Source organism: Leiobunum rupestre, chromosome 9, assembly GCF_980474605.1.
Source record: "Leiobunum rupestre chromosome 9, qqLeiRupe1.1.hap1, whole genome shotgun sequence".
Classification (NCBI taxonomy): Eukaryota; Metazoa; Arthropoda; class Arachnida; order Opiliones; family Sclerosomatidae; genus Leiobunum; species Leiobunum rupestre.
The window spans coordinates 11,997,846-12,016,337 of NC_143392.1; positions in this window are offsets into that span (position 1 = coordinate 11,997,846).

The window sequence follows — 18,492 nt, forward strand, 5'->3', positions numbered from 1 at the left end:
TTGATTTTTTCAGATGCAAGAGCACTCAATGTTTTAAGATAAACGGAATAAACTTAAAAACTTACCTAGTGTAACTTTCAATGCCTTTGCTAACGTAATTAATCTTTTCACTAATTTCACATAAGGAGTGCATTCAACCGGGCACTCTGTTTTTAAGCTACATAAAAACAAGTTCAGCAAGCGTAGCTTATTTTATAGAAAGGCCTATTGATTTTAGTGATGAAGATTCTTATTCCGACTATGCTGAAGGTGGCGCTGCGCAGCACTAGGGTCTTTTCCGCGTTCGGTGGCCATCGTCAACGTAATCGGATGAAGAAATCTTTCTCATTTAAACCACTATCGACCTGTTAGTATTTGGTAATATATAAGTCAAATCATAATATCATACAATATATATCTATTTCAAAAAATGGTGAGAATATGTTTGTCTACTCTTCTAGTTCTAGAATTTGACACTAGGTGTCTCACCGCATGATTTTGTTAATACTAATTCGCCGTAGTGGCCTTTTTTTAATAAAGTTGTTTCACTTGTTATTCATATTGTGGAACTGAAAGGTGGTGTGTTTACTGTGGCTCCTACAACACATCTATTAATCAACTAAGACATAACATGACAGTATTGTCATAAGGCTATAGCCCACCCGTACTCTATCGCACTCACTCTTAGGTAGTGTTAATTTTCCGGAAAAATAAAATGCGGAAAAAGTTCCAGAAAATTTTACGCAATTAGGAAAAATAAAAAATTTAAACATAAATTACTTTTTAAGAGTTTTTAAGGTTTTTAACTTTTTATCGATATAAAATGTCTATAATAACAGTAAACATACTACAAAACATTAATATAGTTACATTGTTAATCAGTTTAAACTAGTCTAGAGGTTTAGTTTTACTCTCAGATTCGAAAAAATTAGGTAAAACTACCGCTTTATTTAAATTTGCAAACAATATATTAGACTAATCATGGAACGAAAACTTTTTTTTCGGAAAAATACGGAAACATTTCGGGGAAAAAGGCCTCGATGAGTGTCCGGAAAATTTTCCGACTTACAACCATGGACAGTAAATTAAGAGGACAGGTTTTCGATACCATTCCACAGTGCATTTTATTTCTCCCCGCGTATCAATCAGCTCGAGAGACTCCGAGGGAGTCTTGCAAGGTCGTTTGTACCACGTGATCTTAAGATTTCAAAATGGCAATCTAATGCGGTTGATATTGTTACGTCATTTTGGTTTTTTACCTCTCCGAGGGGACAAAGTCCCCAAGGAGGTGTTATACAATCACCGTGTCTGTCTGTCTGTCTGTGGGTCTGTCTGTCAGGCCTGCGAACGCGTTCGCATTTTCGGGGCAAAGGGTAATCACCGCGTACGCAGTTTCTCGAAGGGTTGGCAAAACCACCGTGTGACGGTGAGCGTTAACGGATTGATTTGCGGTTTGGTTTGGATGGTGTTTTTTTCGTCAACGCTCACCATCGCGACAGTTTTAATTCAGTTTAATTGGATATTTCGTTATTGTAATGTTTATGTGAAGGTTGTGAATGTTGAGTTCGTGTTATGACGGTTGTGGGTGTTGAGTTTGTGTCATGATGGTTGTGGATGTTAAGTCTGTTGTGTTTGTACGGGCGTTTTCACTCCAACTTCTTCTTAATGACTTTGAGACGGACAGAGTACTGAGTGTTATGCAACCTCTCAACGTCCAATGGCAGGGTATCCACCAGTTGTACACGGTATTCGTCTTAGTATCAATTTGCGATTTATTGGTGCCGGCCGGGAATCGAACCCGGGTATGCCTCGTGCAAGAGATTTACTCTAACCACTCAGCTACCTACGCGTGTTAAGTTACGGTGTTTTTCTAAAAAACAGCTTTGGCGAATGTCCTTTACAAAGTTATTACGTTAGGTACTATAATTTATCCTACATCATTTTAAATATTTGTAAATTATATTAATCTTATATTTAATTAAATATTTATAGATTATATTAATCTTATATTTAATTAAATATTTATAGATTATATTAATCTTATATTTAATTAAATATTTATAGATTATATTAATCTTATATTTAATTAAATATTTATAGATTATATTAATCTTATATTTAATTAAATATTTTAGTATTTTAATGTAAAATGTGATCGTGATCAGGAATTGAACTCGGGTCGCATTGTAACAATGTGGATAGTTCACCGCTGAGCCATTGACTTCCTTAGGGAAAATATTAAAGTAAAGGAACCATTATGATTAGGCGGGTTTGTTTACTAAACGGATTAATACAATATCTGTATATATTGTTAATTGAACTTTGTTTGTTTATTCTTTGGTGCGGTTTTTTGTTTTGTTTTAAATTTTTGTTTAATTCTTAACAAAATTTCGTAAAAACACAATAAGTAGTTCATTGTTACCTTTTAATAACGCTTAGAAAAAGGATAAGTATTCAAAACTCCCGCGAAAACTATATAAAAGTAATAATATAGCGCCACCGTGTGGAGAACTATCAATCAAACCGGGTAAAAAATATAATCTCTTCAATTTTTCAAACTTTAGTCAAATCTCGACGGGTCAAAAAAAATAATAGTCTATAAGGCCGTTGCCGTCAATATAGAAGATATAGTCTTTCTTAGTTCTTGGCTGTCAGACGAACTACTACAGGACGGGGTCCTGGTGTCGGTCAAAAGTAACTTTGCGGTTTTAATTAGTATGTTCGGTCTTCGGTCAAGAAAAGAGTTAAATTGTGTTTCGCGTTTGGAACGTGAGTGAATGGACTTAAGTGTATGAACAGTGCGTGTTTAAGACTAAAAGTAATTGTGAACTAACTCGAGTCAGCTGTCAAGAAAAACTGTAAGTTAAAATTGATTGTTATTATTTTTTGAATTGGAATAACCTAATTATACCCTTGAAATTATCAACTCAACCTGTTAGGCTAATTAAGTAGATTGGAAGTAATTAGTAGCGAACAGCTCTCAGCTTTTAATTAAGACAGTTTATAGTTAGGTAGTTTGAATTTAGTTAAAATTACTCAGTATAATTTATGATATTTACCTAAGTGTAAGTGAGTTTTGGTTTATTTTTCAATCACGATGAACTAAGACAAATCTAGTCTTAGACACTTGAGTACCAGTTCTCTACAATTACGTAGAAGGGATATTGATCTAGAACGTTCCATAGACTGTTCTGAATAAAAATAAACATTTATAATTTTGCATAATTCTGGTTGCCATTTTATTTTCTAATCACTCACCCACAACATTACAGTTCTGGCAATCCCGAATCAAATAAATTTTCGATATAACGGCGACGGGAAATTATTCTCGTAAATTTATCGCGCGGCCTTAGGGAATATTCTTTTAACAAAATTTCGATAATCTATCGTTTAATTAAAATCGGCCCGATTCCGTTAAAATTATAAATCAACAAGTCGGTCAAGCCCGTAATATTACCTCTCCTCGGAGGATATATCCAGGTGTCGTCACACACCACTATAACTGTATTTATTAACTATTATGCTTACGATGAGTGTCTTATTTGCAGTAATGCTAAGGAGTTATCGTTGCTTCTTTGGTAGAGCGCTCAACTGCCTAACTGAACAGCCCGGGTTCAAAACCAGGGTGGCGCATTTGTTTTTAATCAATAGAGAAATCGCTAAATTAGAATTTCTTCGATGCAATAATTTAAATCTTACACGAAATCATGTTCTATATCAATTAAACCAAAATTTCATACTCTATTAAATACGCTTCCGATAAAGCTGAAGGTCTAATTTTCGATGAAGCGTAATGAGTCTCGGTGGTTCTGTGGTCTCCGGTTCGAAACCCGCCCGATACGATCTCAAATTGATACTAAGACGAATACCGTGTACAATTGGTGGAAAACCTGCCATTAGACGTTGAGAGGTTGTCATAACACTCAGCACTCGGTCCGTCCCAAAAGTCAATAAGAAGGAGTTGGAAAAAACACTCCCATGACAACCGGCGCGACGGTGGGCGTTAACGAAAATAAAACCAACCAACCAACTAAACTCAACGCAATCGCAAATTTATCCGTTAACGCTTACCGTCACACGGTTGTTTTGCCAACCTTTAAACTGCTAAAACGGTTATTCGACTGTGTAGTGAGCCAAGAAACTGCGTACGCAGTGATTACCCTTTGCCCGGAAAAGTGAACGCGTTCGCAGGCCTGACCCACAGACCGACACGGTGGTTGTATAACCCCTCCGAGGGTACAAAGTCCCCTCGGAGAGGTAAAAAGCGAACGGTTGTTATAACACCCTCTGTAGATATTTCTTTCATTAAAATTTGCTTCGTATTATATTCAACTGATAAACTTATACTGTAAAAAGGGTTTAATTCAATTGTGGGTTGTTATAGTACGTCTAACTCACTGTTGTAACTACTTAACTTATGATATTCTGAATAAATTAAAATTGGTCGTTTCGTCTCAATTATTTTAATTATAATTAAAATTTTATACCGGGCGGGATAAAACTGGGATAACATTTTTAACAAATAACTCTAAATTGCGGAGATATATCTTTAAGGGTTATCTCGAGAAATTAATACCACTAGGGACAATTCTTCCGAGGAGAGGTATATTTTGGCTTGCCAACTTGTTAATTTAATAAAAACTATCAACTGATATTTAGTATATCATATTTAATCTATAAAAACGTGAAAAAATACCTTTTGGCGTAAAAATGTACTTCGTGTTTATCTTTTTTCTTTTTTCGAACAGTATCGTCCACTCTTAGCGATACTTGTTTTTTTCAAATAACCTTGGCCGACTCCCTTAGTGTGATCGGTTTACGGGGGCTAAAAACCAGGCTTTTTACTGATCCTTTAAAATCTACTATCCATGTTACAACACTACTCTTAGGTAATATTGATTTCAAATCTAATTGAAAATTCAATCTGAGAAATTGATTCACTATGGGTAAACAATATAAATATATAATAATATCATCGGCCCAAAGGTTTGTAATTTTTTAAGACACGCTTAATAAATCCAGCACCATTATTTACAGGCGTCATTCAAAATCGAACGATTTATGGTCCAGCTCGGTACTAACGCAACCAAGCCAGCAATGATAAACCTTCCGCTAGATGGCGCGTTTCGGAAATAACAAAAGACGATGAGGAGCGCGCCACCACCCCTACACGTACGATATATTTCAATAGACCTTTTTCTCAATTAATCATTTAACGACGCTAGTCCATTGATCACTCTAGGCGTTCTACAGCGTGAATCCGAATACTGGAAGTATTTGGCGCGTCTACTGTCAAAAACACGGTATAGCCGAACCGAAATTACCGGTACTTCTTCAAACGGAATGGATAGCGTCAAGGACGATTTTTGGAGATGCAATTGGACAATGAAAAATGAGATCTGTCTCGAAGAAGAGCTTCAAATTACCGTCGAACCTTCGTCGTTTGAGCCTTCTCGCCTAAAAAAACGTCGTTATTCATCGAAAACGATTGAGAGATGTACGAGCGTAAAAAAGAGGAAAAGAAATATGTAAGGTCGAACGCGTAGCATCCCCGAGCCGTGTTTCAGAGTGATTTCTCGGTCACTGTCGTATTCCCCTCCTTTTTCTAGAAATGTATAAGTTCCATCTTTCGTATAGACGGGGATATACATTATACATAAACTGGAAACGGAATCGAAGGCTTATTGTTCGGCGTTTCTATAGGCATTGTGTCGCGCAATATATATTGAGTTCAAATATATTTGTTTACCTTCGAGTAGAAAAATTTAACAATAATCAGATAAATTTATGTATATTAGATTTTCCACTAAATATATTCGAGTCAAAAGCCCTTATTTCCATTTAAATAACAAGGGTTATTGAGACCAATTTTGCCATTTAATTTCTATTCACAAGGGAAATTAGGCACTCTTAAGAATTTTATTAGATAACATTAGATCAGACAAAACTTCGAAAATAACAAGTTGGCGAGCCAAAATATACCTCTCCTCGGAAGAATTGTCCCTAGTGGTATTAATTTATCGAGACGACCATTAAAGATAGATCTCCGCAATTCAGAGTTATTTACTAAAACCGTAATCCCGGTTCTATCCCGCCCAGAATAAAAGTTTAATTTTAATTAAAAAAAATCAGACGAAACAACCGAGTTTAATTTATTCAGAATAATATAAATTAAATAGTTACAACAGCGAGTTAGACGTACTAAAACAATGCACAATTGAATTTAACCCTATTTACAGAACAAGTTTATCAGTTAAATATAATACGAAGCAAATTTTAACGAAAGAAATATCTACAGAGGGTATTTGTATTTTTCTCGCTTACGAAATACTTGCCGCATTTACAATATCATATAATGACTCGCACACCCAGGAAATCGATGACTGCATTAGGAATCGTAGATGTCCAAATATCCGCACAAATAAAAAATGTATTAACAAGAAGCGAAAAACTTACCATTCACAAAGCACAGAAAGACTGTTGACTAAACGACAGCTCGTATATCAATAAATGACCGTAGAGGGAATAGTTAGGGCTCTTTATAAATAAAACAAACGAACCCAATTGATGAACTGCATTAAACATCTTAATCAGCCGAGAAAACGTTTAAAATAAATTACGAAGTAATGACAACCCAGTTAAAAACCAGACCAACATAAGTGTAAGATGTATCCAACTCGATATTTTCTTAATAAATGAACTATTAACCTTGAAAATTAATACGCTAAACACACAATAGATAAAAAAAGACGAAATAAATTACAAAAAACTAACGGGTTCTACCCTTTAACAATCTTATCTGCTGACTGGGTTAAAACAAAGATTTGACCTTTAAATTTTCATACGTAAAAAATTTAGACTTTAACAAGTTCACAAAAATTAAAAAACAAAGTTCAATAAAAAATATCCACAGATATTGTTTTCATCCGTTTAGTAAAAAACCCGCCTTATCATAATGGTTCCTTTACTTTAATATTTTTTATTTAAATATTTAAATTTTTTTATTTAGGAAGTCAATGGCTCGGCGGTGAACTATCCGCATGATAACAATGCTACCCGAGTTCAATTCCTGATCACAATCGAATTTAACATTAAAATACTTAAAAATTTAATTAAATATAAGAGTAATATAATTTATAAATATTTAATTAAATATAAGATTAATATAATTTATAAATATTTAATTAAATATAAGATTAATATAATTTATAAATATTTAATTAAGTATAAGATTAATATAATTTATAAATATTTAATTAAATATAAGATTAATATAATTTATAAATATTTAAAATGATGTAGAATAAATTATAGTACCTAACGTTATAACTTCGTAAAGGACATTTAGACTGGTTCACTTTTCTCTAAAGTGGTCATTTTAACAAGTCTAGCGGCATTTTGGGTAACATTTGGCCAAATGAGTTTATTTTACTAATTCGGACCTCCTGAACACGAATTTCTATGTTGGCACTCCCGATTTTGGACCGGAAGCTCAGAATTCAAGATGGCGGACGTTTTCTTACAAGTACGATATTTTCACTCCCGAGGCCGTTTTCTTGGCCGTTTTCAAGGTTGTTTTCGTCGTAGAATGCAAAAATAATTGTTAAAGACTGTTAAAGCAATTATTTGACAGTTTTATATTATAATTTTCCATAAAATAAATAGATAATCGTGGAAAAATTACATTATATTGTGTACTGGGCTACTTATTTCGGCGATAAGATTTAATAAGATTTGAATACAGGGCGAAGGCACGGAAATCGAATTCCTTTTGATAAAAAAAGCTTTTTTCGCGTGCCTACGCAATATTTTTGTTCAAACTATGTTGAAATAAGTAAATGTGACAAATTTAAAATTATATTCAAAAAATTTACAAAATTAAATAAACTAATTTAACGAGAATGCGTTTCTCGACGGGAAAGGGAAAAAGTGATGAATATATAGGAGGCAAGTTATTGATCTGAAAACGACATTTTCTAACTCATTATTGATATAAAAGCACCATTTTTAAAAGCGTTATTGGAAAGACGAATTTCGGAACGTATCTGTAACTATTAATATAAAAAGTATGAATTGTATACCATGCCTTCTTGATGTGTACCATATTGTACCTCTTATACAAGGAATAGAAAAGAGTTAACGTTCCACGTGTTCCCAATTGAAGAAAATCTTCGGATATTACATTAAAAACATTAACCGATAAGATTTTAAGATACATTTTTCTAAAACGTGAAAATATTTTCCGATTTTTCCAAAAATTTGAATATAAAGCATTCTCATGTTAAAAATAATACCCTATAAATTAAAACTCTATCTCTAGCAGTTTTTGAGAAATATGCCCAGTCTGATCAATTCCGGACACCTTGTGGACTTTTCTACCTTTCTGCGTTTTTAAGCATTTTTTGCATCATAGTCCATAGGTGGTTCTTATTAAAGGGACACACCGGTGTTTGAAAAATTCGGCCCAAATTTAGCACGTGGTAGCAGATACTACCATTCCTTTTCTAGTCAAATCAAACGCCGGTGTGGCCCTTAATCTTTATCTTATCGTATATTTTATTATCCAGGACTTTTCTCCTATTTGGCTTTACGTTGCTAAGCATCCAGTTTTGAAATTTTAATTATTAGGCTTAGTTTTTCTTTTCAGTTTAGTTAGTCACATGCCAGATTACGTGCACGGTACTGATGAGCCCCAAATATGGCGAAAGCGGCTCACCTTTGGGGAAATACTGTCGGTTATAATTTTTCTAATTGGTTTTTGACTCGAAGATCTATTTGACCCGATTTTCGCGTTTTTATAAAATAATTCACAGTTTAATAAAAGGAGAGAGGGGGGGGGGATAGACAGTCAATTTTTCATCATATCCAAATTATATTCTGAAGCTTTCTTACCTTAGTTATTCTATTAACATGAATTGGAGCCTCGCCCATCGAGGAACCTTACCTCAATTTAGGACAAGTTTTTACAGTGGCATACTTCGCCTACTTCTTATTAAGACCTCTAGCTATAATGATTTAAGATAATAGACTAAACTAATCATTTAGCTAAGTAAAAGCAATTTGTTTTGAAAGCAAAATATAGGTAACCTAATGATTTATTTAATTTAAATCTAGATTTTACAACGCCCATAAGCAAAAGAGATGAAGGGAGAATTAACATTCTTATTAATACTATTATATTAAGAGTATATTGCTATACTTAATATTAATATAGACATTCAATTTAACGAATTAACAGATCTATACTTCCAGTAAAGACTATATAGTTATTCTTCATTTGACTTTTTACTATTTTATTTTTAAATCTCATAAAATAGTAAAAGGTCAAATGAGGGCATTTTAATAATTTTGTTAAATAATTATATCATTGATAAGTAAAGGGTCCATTCAAAAATTGACTGTCTATCCCCCCCTCTCTCCTTTTATTAAAATGTGAATTATTTTAACATAAGCATACTATCTCAAAAAATTAAAAGTAAATTATTATAATAAGTAACGGTTTTTTTGACGTCACTATGTTAACTTAACGCACGCAAAGGGAATTTTTGGTCTCGTAGGCGGGGCCAAAGCCGTCAAAGTGATCTTACCATACGCTATACGTTAGGATAAGTATTACAAGTAGAGGTATGGATTCCTGGTACGAGTTATTCATTTTGAAATGACTTTAAATTTGTTGATAATTTAGTTTTTTTGCTTCTCTTTTTATTTAGGACTTTTCTACCTTTTCGCGTATTTACTAAAGTTTACCCAAAATTACACGAATTTATCGAATTTTAAAATAATTTCAACAATTTATACAATTTTAAACAAATTTACAGAAAATTATAAAGTTTTGACAAATCTTTAACAATTTTATCAAAATTTTAGGAATTTATATAACTTTCCCAAAAATTTACCAAAATTTACAATATTTGGTCTATTTTTTCTTTAATTCTACGCAAATTTAGACATAGAATAAATTTACCAGGGCAATTTTAGATATTTCAAGTAAATTTGCCCTATTATATCCCGAATGTAGGCAATTCACATACATTTTGTCAATTTCTTAAAATTTCGCTAATTTTTCAAAATGTACTTGCATTTACCCATTTTACATACACTTACCCAGTTTAATTATATATTCCCCAATTTAACCACTTTTTTAATAAAAAAATAGCATTAGAAAATTTTAAATATTTCATAGGGGGGACCCTTAGAATCTTCGATTTTCCTATGTTAATTAACATATAGGGGCAACAAACACAGCACCCCACACAAGGAGAATGCAACCCGTCAAAAGTCGTTCATTTTCTTGTGTAAATTTTTCATTGGTTAGACGCTTTAGCGCCTGTTGCCGTCGGAAGGGGAAATTCGGAAATTGTCTTCCCCCTCTCCGTTAAACGTGCAGCGTAAAGGTTCGTCCAATGAAATTTGTACACAACACCGCGTTAGCGTGTTTAAAGGCTAACTGCGTTCACCTTGTGTTTGTTGGTTCTGGATTAACATATTATGTTCACCATCATGGACGCCATGTTGAATTATAAGTTTCGGGCCAGGGCTAATAAATTGCTTGAACAGTCTATAACAATTATTTTCGCATTCTATGACGTAAATAACCTTGAAGACGGCATTTACGGAATAACGTTTGCCATGTTGGGCGCCATCTTGAATTCTGAGCTTCCGGTCCAAAATTGGGAGTGCCAACATCGAAATTCGTGTTCAGGAGGTCCGAATTAGTAAAAAAAACTCATTTGGCCAAAGTTGTTTTCGAAAAACACCGTAGCTTAGCAAGCGTCGGTGGCTTAGTTGTTAGAGTAAATCTCTGCCACGCACCAGACCCGGGTTCGATTCCCGGCCGGCGCCAATAAATAGCAAATTGACACTTAGACGAATGCAGTGAGCAATTGGTGGAAACCCTGCCATTGGACGTTGAGAGGTTGCCATAGCACTCCGCACTCGATCAGTCCCAAAAGTCAATAAGAAGTTGAAGAGAAGACGCCCGTACACACACACAAACTCAACACCCACAACCGTCATAACACAAACTCAACATTCACACCCTACACATAAACATTACAATAACGAAATATCTAATAAAACTGATTTGAAACTGTCGCGACTGTGAGCGTTAACGAAAATAAATATCCAAACCAAACCCAACCGCAAATTAATCCGTTAACGCTCACCGCCACACGGTGTTTTTGCCAACCCTTCGACTTCGTTCCCTAATTCCTAGCAACTGCGAACGCAAAGAGTTCTAGCAACTGCTAACGCAGAGATTTGGAGAAACTGCGTACGCAATGATTAAGCTTTGCACGGAAAATGCGAACGCGTTCGCAGGACAGACATTCACACAGACAGACAGACACGGTGATTGTATAACCCCTCCTAGGTTACATAGTACCCTTGGAGAGGTAAAAACTAACGGGTTCTACCCTTTAACCATCTTATCTGCTGACTGCGTTAAAACAAGATTTGACCTTTAAATTTTCATACGTAAACAATTGACGTTAATAACTCTAAAACTGCTTAAAAAACTTTCGCCAAAGCTGTTTTAGAAAAACACCGTAGTTTAACAAGCGTCGGTGGCTCAGTGGTTAGAGTAAATCTCTTGCACGCAGCAGACCCGGGTTCGATTCCCGGCCGGCGCCAATAATTCGCAAATAGACACTAAGACGAATACCGTGAACAATTGGTGGAAACCCTGCCATTGGAAGTTGAGAGGTTGCCATAAAACTCAGTACTCGGTCCGTCACAAAAGTCAATAAGAAGAAGTTGAAAACTTAACACGGTGATTGTATAACCCCTCCATGGACAGTAAATTAAGAGGACAGGTTTTCGATAGCCTTCCACAGTGCATTTTATTTCTCCCCGCGTATCAATCAGCTCGAGAGACTCCGAGGGAGTCTTGCAAGGTCGTTTGTACCACGTGATCTTAAAATTTCAAAATGGCAATCTAATGCGTTTGATATTGTTACGTAATTTTTTGCGCTTTATATTTTAGTCATTTTTAATTTTGGTTTTTTAATTCAATAAAAACTATCAACTGATATTTAGTTTATCATATTTAATCTATAAAAACGTGAAAAAATACCTTTTGACGTAAAAATGTACTTCGTGTTTATCTTTTTTCTTTTTCCGAACAGTATCGTCCACTCTTAGCGATACTTGTTTTTTTTTTCAAATAACCTTGGCCGACTCCCTTAGTGTGATTGGTTTACGGGGGCTAAAAACCAGGCTTTTTACCGATCCTCTAAAATCTACTATCCATGGTATAACGCAGCTGATGAAGGTTCGGTCCGAAAGCTTTCAAGATTTTAATAAAATTTACATAAAGCATGAAGTAGCAGATATGTAATTTTAACTTAGAAAACAATGTTGTTTATTTCAGTTTTCTATAGTAAATGGTTTTTGAGAAAAATGCTCGAAACTAGACCACGGCCAACTTTATAATCTTTGCTAAGAATAAAAAAATCCAAAACACACAAATCGGGGTTCTTATTAAAGTTTAAGAAATGTTTTCCATTGGTGCAAATAGCTTAAAGTTAATAAAAATATAAAATACACCCAATGGACTAAAATGCAATTAAAATTCGGGGAAAGGTAGAAATTTCCATAGTAAAAAGGGCACAAAAAAGCCGAACCCTAACAAATTTAAAGATTAAAATTACTTTAAACTAGAACGATAACTCCTGGACAAGCGTCGCAACGCTATAGCTACGTTTACAGAGTGTCCGCGCATGAACACCACCAAACGGAGAAAAACCGAACTTCCCATCCCAACCCCCTTTCCGAGGTTGGTTTTTCGTGCTCTCTGCCTGTGTTTTAGCGAACGCCGCGAAAATAATTTTTCCGAGAGAGAGAAATGAACACCGTTTTTCATTCTGAGATATTTTGGGGGAGGTAAGCTCCTCTTATTGCCGTTGGCGGTGTAAGAGTAGTACCATGTCTCCTGGTAGTACGGACAGAAGACGAACATCTTCGCCTATTCACAGTCATGTCCAGGATTTATTGTTCTATAGCTTTAAATTTGTTAGTGGTTCTAGGTTTAGCTTTTTTACCCCTTTTTATTATGGACTTTTCTACTTTTTCACGTATTTTAACTGCAAATAGCTTAAGCCCCCAAGTACTTAGTGGCGCCATCTAATCGGTGGCTGCTCTGAAAATGTTCCCTCATTTCGGCAATCTTTTTAAAGAGCAACACTTTTCCACCTGACATCGTGATTAGTGTTAAACGCGTGATCTGCTAGATCGGATTTGATTTTTCTACCGTGGTGGACATTATAAGTTCCTTAGGCCGAACTTCTAATCTTCTTTCCGTTTTATATTCCTTGCCGCACTCACTTGGATGACCTTAGTTTCTAGGGATCTTTTAGTTTCACTAGTTTGATTTTAAATTTATCTAATGGTTTATACTCGAGATTTCACCTAAGTTTTTTTTATTGGTCCTATTTGGGTGGTGACATATTTTGTTTTCCTTTCAATTATAGGCTCTTAAGTTATGCGTCGAGATATTTGTTTTACGGTTGGATTTTTTCTACTTGTTATTATTTACCATTATTAAAAGGGGTCGAACCGATCCCGGACACTCTAGAGAAAAATGATTTTAGAAATCCTGAAATGAACTTGAAATTCCCGAAATCTCGGCGAAAATCAGTCTAAGAATCCAGAAATCAACTAGAAAATCCTGCACTCAAACTGAGATTCAAAATCCCGTACACAAAATTTGCAATATCTATTTAATATTTTAATATCTATTTAATTTTTTAATATCTATTTAATATTTTAATATCTATTTAATTTTTTAATATCTATTTAATCTTTAAATATCTATTTAATCTTTTAATAGCTATTTAATTTTTTAATATCTATTTAACCTTTAAATATCTATTTAATCTTTTAATATCTATTTAATCTTTAAATATCTATTTAATCTTTTAATATCTATTTAATCTTTTAATATCTATTTAATCTTTTAATAGCTATTTAATCTTTAAATACCTATTTAATCTTTTAATAGCTAATTTAATCTTTTAATATCTATTTAATATTTAAATATCTATTTAATCTTTTAATATCTATTTAATCTTTTAATATCTATTTAATCTTTTAATATCTATTTAATCTTTTAATATCTATTTAATCTTTTAATAGCTATTTAATCTTTTAATATCTATTTAATCTTATAATATCTATTTAATCTTTTAATAGCTATTTAATCTTCTAATATCTATTTAATCTTGAAATATCTATTTAATCTTTTAATATCTATTTAATCTTGAAATATCTATTTAATCTTTTAATATCTATTTAATATTAATTTAATCACAAGTTAATCTGATTAATCACGATCTAGGGACATTTTGTAGAGGAGTCTTCACAAGATGGGGTCATTAAATTTTCAGCCACTGACTTTCGGAATTGACCTACCACCGTACGAAATATTTGAAAGTCAAGGAATATTTTAAATCTATGGGAAATTATTGCTTAAGAAGAAATTTCAGGTAGAAGGGCCCGCGACGATGTAATTTATCCCATGGCTTGAAATGTCTCTGCAAGGCCGTGGGTAGACCCTGTTAAGAAACTGTTAAACTATGTGGAATGTTAAAAATAAGAATTAAGTTTAAAAACTAAATGTTTAAAAGATAAAAATAAAAGGTTTTCTTAAAAAGTATTTTGTTTTTTTAAACTTGTCTTTCGGTCGTTAATGATGTATTCGTACACGTTATCGAGTTCGACAAGCCCTTGTAATGGCTGCCATATGAGACCAGGGACCCCCGCATTGTTCATGGATGCTCCTTTTATAGAAGACCCAAGACACGTGTTAAGTGTCATCTCTTGGGGGGAGCGGAAAGCAGACGAGCGGGGTTTAAACGGTATCTTTGGCTTTTCGGACGCCAAAGCGTTCACCTTGTAAAAAATAAAAGTCCTCAAAAATAAAGCGATATTTCTCGGTTTTAAATAGACTCTGTTTCACTAGTTATTTCACCAATTCGATCAAACGATAGTTTAGTGGATTGTTTCAGTCCGATTCGCTAAAATCAAACGCTCTCTTAAAATTAAAATTGTTCCGGGAAGAAATAAACCGAAATTCTTCAGACCCAATGCGCGGCCCGTAAATTAGCTCCAATTATTTTCCTAACACAGTACTAAATACTCAAAACATTTTGTTCTAAATAATAGTATAATTAATGACTGGTCGTGAGCATTTTGTAACTCCAAAATAACCCTGAAATACATTTATTACATTAAAAAAATTAAATAACTCTTACGGTAAAACAATCGTTTCATACTCAAGTAATAATATTAATATTCTTTCAGATAGCCCTCGGCGATGAACCCTATGAGCTCGAAATCTTGCCGGTTATTTCATACTTGATTAATTTGCTATGTGAACGTGACAACGTTACCATCGTTATAGGTAGCCTTCGGCAGTGTAACCAAACAATTCAAAGTCTAGTCGGAAGTTTTCATACAGCTTCAACCTTTTCTCCCGAGACACTTGGGTGAAGAGTTCCAGAGCGCTGGTATCGTTGGTAGGATTGGGGCAAGTATTTAAGTGAGTATCGAAGAGGAGTTCCGTGTCCTTGTTCACGGTCTCGAAATGGCCGATAATGTCGTGTCCGACGAGGAACGGCTCGCATAGAATCCAATACGGCATCCAATGATGTTTGTAGCGAACAGGGGGTGTATCAATAATATGGTATCCGCAGTCGAGTTATAATTCTGCCTACGATAACTTTTCATGATAAGCACTGGGTGTGTCTTGTAGTATTGAGAATAAACCCTTCAATAAAACATCTTCAAGGAAATCGCCAAGAAGTAATGTGTCCGAGAGCCAGGATTTGAGAGTTACTGTTTATATAGTGCTTGTTGAACTAAAGGAAACAATAGTGTATCCTTTTAAAGAGCTAGCTTTTTTGACGTAATAAGGCTTAGATAAAAAACGACGTTCTGTTTACAGGCAAAAAGGTTCCATTATTTCAACAAGCAAAAAATAAACAGTAACTTACAGGTCCTGGCTTTCGGATATATTTCTTCTTGGCGATTTACTTGAAGATGTTTTATTGGAGCATCTATAAAATTTAATGAAAAGCTCAGGTTAAGAAAAGATTGAAGCAACTCAAGGCTCAACCACCAACTTCGCATCGTGTATCTAAGCATTCCCCGAAAAGACACGAGTTTGAAGTTTGCGTGGATGGCGAGTTAACGCGTAGAGGTCTGGGTAAATGTAACTATTTTGCGGTTATAGCAAGAACGTATATATGTATAAGAACGTTGAATGATCAAATTGACGCTTGGTGCCATGATGCAATTGGTGGATCTTAAAATTCATTTTGCGCGAGAAAATACGACGCCATGTTAGGGTATAAAAGCGGGTAAATAAGCCTGCTATACCTCACAATGTAACGGTACTGTCACGCGCAAAAACATAATTTTTAAATCGGTCAATCGGTTGCAGAATAACTCCGCCCAAAAAACCGCGTGTGGTTAAAACCGTTTCTAGTGCAAGCGCACGCTGCACGCGGATTTTATGGCGGAGTTATTCTGAAACCGATTGCATCATGGCCCACGCGATGCGTTATTTTCAACGTTCTTATACATATATACGTTCTTGGTTATAGATAGAAATGCAATAGATGTTTCCCTAAAATAAAACAATAAATAAATAAAAGTAATTGTTTTTCCCCGTGTCACGAGCTTAAGCTTTGTAGTACTTTATTGGCAAGCGCGTGTCGCACGTGGACTTTAAATTCGAAAATCTTTAGCGACTCCAGCGCGTGCTCACAATCTTCAATAGCTAAAGTTAGTGACTTAGAAAAAACATTCACACGTGACCTCCCGCTTTTTTTTTGTAGAAACACCTATTCTAATAGGCCTTTCTATAGAGTAACATTGGCCTTCTTGTTTAGATGTATCGGGCGCGACACTCGTGACGTAGAAGTGACGTTTCAGTACGTTAGCCAATAGACGCTAGCATAAGCTCTATTTATGTCTTATTCAACTTGTTAAAAGGTTGAACGCGCGTTTTAATTGATATATATTTTAGCGTAAATGGGCTCGAGCGATTTCGCACGTGCTCCCTGAAATAAAGAAAATGCGCGAGCCTTTTACGCTAAAATATTAAAGAGCATGTGGAACATTAAAACAAGCTGGGCAAGCGTAATGACTTTATAGAAAGGCTTATTGCATGAAATATTTAATTTTCAATGTCTCTCAAATGGCGGAAAGTATTTTCAGCCTGATTCCCTTACCTCTAAGGTCTGGCGAATTATTTGAAAATAAATACTTATGAGCTAAGGAAGAACTCGTGATTAACCAAATATAATTGTGGACTGTTCTAAACTAAATGACAATAAATTGAAACTACCCAGGTAGCAAAATGACGTTCATATGGGGTTAATATTTGGTACTTTAAGTTTAAATAACGTTTTCGTACATATTGCGACGTTATGAGAACGTCCATTGTTCGTTTCATAATTACCATCAAAATATTTATTTTTGAAACATCATAAAGACGTTCACAGAACGTCACTTATTAACGGTTGAAATTCGGTAATTATGCAATATTTGCTGGACGTTCTAGATTAGTCCATAAGTAGTATAAAAACCACCGTCCTTAGTTTGTTACTTTTTGACCTTTCTCCTACGTTTAATTTTCATACAAATAAAGTTAATATCATACCGTGTAAATTTAGACATTTTGAAACGTCCATTTCCTCCTTAATAAGTTTTTATGGAAGGGGAAACTGAAGAGCTCGGCGGAAAACCCCTTAAACCAGTGAGGAGTGAACTTGCAAACTCAACGCGGAAGGAGTTGTTCCGAGTTTTCAAATAGTGCCACAAGCTGGGATCGAACCCGGCTCCTCCTAATATCATGCTATACGTTTATGGAAAATAGTTGATTAGAAAACTGTGTCAGATTTAAAGGGGTTTTCCCCGAGATCTTCGGTTTCCCCTTTCCACAAAAACTTAAGGTTAACGGTAATAGTTAGTGTAGGGGCGCTTGTGGTTAGCAGTGGCATGAGGGCTAGCCACCACCCTCCCACGCAGTTTAAAGGGACCCTCTTGAAAATCAGCCTTAATTATTATTATTATTATTAATTCTTTAATTCTAAATACACTCCTTAAAACCTTCGGTTAACATATTAGGCTTCAAGCAGGTTCCCGAACAATTTGTGAACTAAATGTGCGATGAAATACAGATACCTAAGAATAGAAATGTTTGATGTTTCCATGCTGAGCCCTTCAGATTTTACAGATTACCGAGATAATTTTGAATACGTACACCTATCCAAAATTTAAACAAAGAATATCGTGTATTAAGTCAAATAACATTATTTCAAATTTCTGTCAATAAAAATAACATTAATTAATTAAATTAAATTTTTAAAAGCCCAAGTATTTCATTTGTTTTTAGCAATTTTGCTAATTTTTAGATTGTATTCGCGATTTAAAACTAATTTTATTCCCATATAGAATTTTCAGTATTGGTAAAAATTCAAATATAAAAGTTAAAACGCAATTTAAAAA